We start from the raw sequence: 4,119 nt of genomic DNA on the forward strand, positions 1-4,119 counted from the left end.
AAAAAGTAGGTTGAATGTTCGCGGGGGATTTTCCTTCGCCCGAAAAGAAAAAAAACAGTCGTCGTGTAAGGAGAGGGAGATAAAAACGCTCGGGAGGCAGCTGACCGCGCGGTGACCCGCGGGTTCGTGTGTGAAGAGAGGGAGGGATAGAGTCAGATAGCCGCCGTTGTAATCAGGTGTTCCCTTTTCTGACCCGATGCAACGACCCGCCCGACCTAATATGTAACGAGGGGTCCCTATTTATAGCCTCCCCCCGCTCCCCGCTCCCGAGGAGGTCCAGCGGGGGAGGGGGGGGGGATGCGCGGTGAGGCTGCCCCCCGCCGCGGTCTGGAGCCGAGCTGCTGGGCGGAGCGCCCGCCGGCCGGCCGAGGGCAACCCCGGGGCTCGCCTGCGAGGCGCGTGGCCTACCATCGCAGGCGCTCCCCACCCCTCCCCGTGGAGCGCGCCGCCGGCAGAGCGGCGCCAGGGCCGGGCTGCACATTATCTGCCTGGACTGTGGCGGGGCGGTAGGGAGGGGCTGCACGGGTGTGATGGCCTGAGCGCGGCGCGGCGTGGGCGACCCCTTCAAGAATGGAGCCTAATGGTATTTTCTCGGAAGAAATCAACGGCCGAAACTCATACATATTGGATCCCTCAGGCCAACACGGGCGGGCGGGATTCGTTGGAGAGGGGATGGTTCAGGATGGGCGAAAGACAAAGAGTACAAACCAAGTAGTCTTGGGATTTCAGCGATACTGTCTTCTATATTTTAAAATAAACTTGCTCTTTTTGGTGCTTTTATTGATTTTATTTTATTTTACGGTATTAATGTTTGCGTTTTTCCTTTCTTCTCGTCCTTTTGTGTTTGTTTCAGTAATTCCCAAGTAATTCCATCTCTGATGAGTAAATGCCCCCCTCCCTCTTTTCAGAAAATTCTGAAGGCTGCTTGTGATTCTCACGTTACTAGTCGAGTGCATGCTCGTCGGGTGGGTCACGTGCACGGCCACGCCAGCACCGCCGCTGCCAGGGGCGAGGGCTGGGCTGGCCGTGCTTGTTCAGCTGACCCGAGCCTCCAGAGAACAGTTGTCATCGCCCGACCAGCTATTTTTGGCATAGCTCCGGGCGTACCCGGTTAAAGATAAGGGCTTTCTCCCGAGACACGATCGGCCTGGGGGCTCATGTGAGTGGCTCGCTTCGTTGCCCTCACGGCCGGTGTAGCGGGGCTCGTCGCTGCCGGTCGTCTACTCGTGCCCCTCATTGCTAAACCCACTCGACCCGTCGAGCCACCGATTTCAATAATAATGCGAAATCCGCATTTGGCGCGCTCACAAACATCCATTGTCAGGGGCAAAGAAACGAAAGAAACTCGCAACTTGTCTGTTCTTTTTTTTTCTTCGAGGGGGAGGACAGAGAGCAGTTGGCCGGTGCCGTCATCGCCGGCGCGCTGCAGAGCATAGCCTGAGCGAATTGCTTATTCACAGGAGCGCTATCGCCGCCATCCCCAGCCCCGGCCCGCCCCGGCCCGGCCCCCTCCTCGCGGTCCGCTCTCGACTTGACGTGTTGTTGTGATGGCGAGGGCAGAAAGACCATCTCCAATTACAATTTCTATCGAGCAGACGCCACGCCGCGCGGCCACGCGATCCTGGACTTTGGCCGCGAGGAGCAAAGTCCAGCCGGCCTGCTGCCGGTCGGCCGCGTCCCGCCGTCCCGTCCAGCCTTCGGCACGACAGAGTTTCCTTGTTTGTCTCGGCGTTTTCTCTTTTGTCGCCACCTTTACACTCGGTGGCGCGACTGGTGACTGGGCAGGAGTGTCTTCAGAGTCGATCTGCTGGGGGTGCGCCTCGGGGCCTCGAGCAGCGAGAGACGCGTCGGCAACTTTACAATCCCAGCCTCCTCGCTGTGCATCGCCAACCGAGGGCGACGACGACGTCACCAAACGCCCCCTCGCCAGTCTGTCTGTCGCTGCCTGAGCAGGGCAATGACGTAGTGACGAGCTCTTCTTGTCCGTCACCGCTAGTTGATATGGGCGTGGAGTGGGGGAGGGAGAAGGGTGGGTGGAGGGGATGCACATACACTTGTGCGTGTGTGTGGTCAGGACTTTGGGAGTGCACCCGCCGCGAGCATGACTCTGTGGCCTGCGCTAAAAATACACGAAAATGCGGCCGCGGTGTTATCGGAGTCGGCTCGCCCCCCACCTCGCCGCGTGCGTGGCCAGGAAGACAGTCGGCCTGGTCGGTCACGCTGCAATGGCGACTCCTCACTGCGTTTAGCCGGGGGCCCTCACGAACACCCGCGAAGTGGCAGAGCCCCTGCCTGCTGGACTAGGCAAGAACCGGGTCTTCTCCTTTTACGAGAATGACGCTCGTAAGTGGCGAGCGCGCGATTGTGAGCGAGTGGTGCGTGCAGGTGGTGTGCGCTTATCATACGAGCTAGGCTCGGGTCATACGAGTGCGGCGTGTGAGGGACGCACGCTGAAAGTGGGGATTGAGAAGAAAAGAAACTGGACAAACTTGTTGTGTACTGCCGCCTCGTTCCCGACCCTCCTCGTCACGTCAAGCCAAAGCCAAACGCAAACGCCACGGCCCTTGGCCCCGACCACCCCGTGGGGTACAAGAGCTTTATCTAAGACGGCTATCAAACCTTGCCCGGCCTCACTGGCCTTTCCCTGCTGCACCGATATAGTCATTATTTGTCATGTAACTAAATCGCTGCAAATATGAAGAAAGCGGTACTTGAACCCCCGATACCAATCTAGTTTGAGCTCGCCACGCACCTGTTTGTGGCCACATACAGGGTGGGTGATCCGCGCCGTGGTTTTTTTCTGCTTATACTGTACCGCATGCATGCGTGCGGACGGGTTGCACACTCGCACGGGGCCGTAAGGCGCCATGGCGAGCGACGATAGGCAAGCCCGCCCGCACGCATGAATCCGGTACAGCATAAGCAGAAAAAAACCACGGCGCAAATCACCCACCCTGTACACATGTCCGGTGTCCAGGGTTCAGCTTAATACGACCCGACTACAGAAGATCCTTTTTCGTGAAACATGCAGTATGATATCCGCCACCCCTAGCCACAGGCCCCCTTTGTAGCTACACAGGCTCGACCCCTTTTGTTCGCCGGTGTTCCGCGGACCGAGCCCCGGCACGCTCGCGGCTCGGCCGTCGGCTCCTTTTGTCGTGGACAGTTCAGAACTTGGTACTGCCCCGTGTAGAGCGAAACAGAGTTAAAATGACGTAGATTTGTCGTTTTTGAAACTACAATTTTACGACAAAATAACGACAAAGTTCACTTCAAAATTACGACAAATTAACGATGGTTGCCTTTGACGTAAATTTGCCGTAGATTTGTGGTATTTTTTGACGTTAAAGCGTACAAATTACACACCCAGAAAAATCGTGTCTTGTTTCAAGTCAATTTTTCCTTGTTTCAAGTGCACGCTAACACAAGATCAAATTTACTCTTGAAGCAAGCTGCTATTTTCCTTCGAATAAGAGAAAAATCTTCTTCCAAAGATAAAATTGGCTTGTTTCAAGGATGAATTTCATCTTGTGTCAGCGTGCACTTGAATCAAGAAACAATTTTTCTGGGTGCAGACCGAAAGTGTTGTGGTTACGGAGATGAATCGAGCTTCTTCATTACACCAGACCAAGCACAATACTCGTTCTCCCACCTCCCAAGAGGGAAGTGAGAGTAGACGTAAAGAACGAGTAAAAACGACAAATTTATCACAAGTGTGCGTGTGGCCGCGTGAGATGACGAGCGCAAGCCACGGCACCCAGTTGTCACTTCGGTCGAGTGGATACATTGCCTTGTGTGGTTTGTGAACAGAAGGGCGGCGGTTCGACTCCCGCTCGTTTCCGACTGGCTGCCACGTTTTTGCGTTGTTTGCTTGTACTGTACCGCATGCACACGTGCGGGAGGATTGAATGAATACTCACCCGTGGCCGTAAACGTCCCTGTTTGTAGCTACACGATTGCAGCTAAAACTGACAGAGCCCGTGTCAGCTTAGACTGAACCATTTAAAGGCGAATTCATTTCTTCAGATAATGCTCTAGAATATCAACCTGAAGTAAACAGCGCTAAGATCTAAAGCGAAAAGAAAGATATCAATGCCTCTCCGAAGCTCTCGCCTTGTC

This window comes from Frankliniella occidentalis, unplaced genomic scaffold (assembly GCF_000697945.3).
Source record: "Frankliniella occidentalis isolate FOCC.00 unplaced genomic scaffold, Focc_3.1 Scaffold92, whole genome shotgun sequence".
Lineage (NCBI taxonomy): Eukaryota > Metazoa > Arthropoda > Insecta > Thysanoptera > Thripidae > Frankliniella > Frankliniella occidentalis.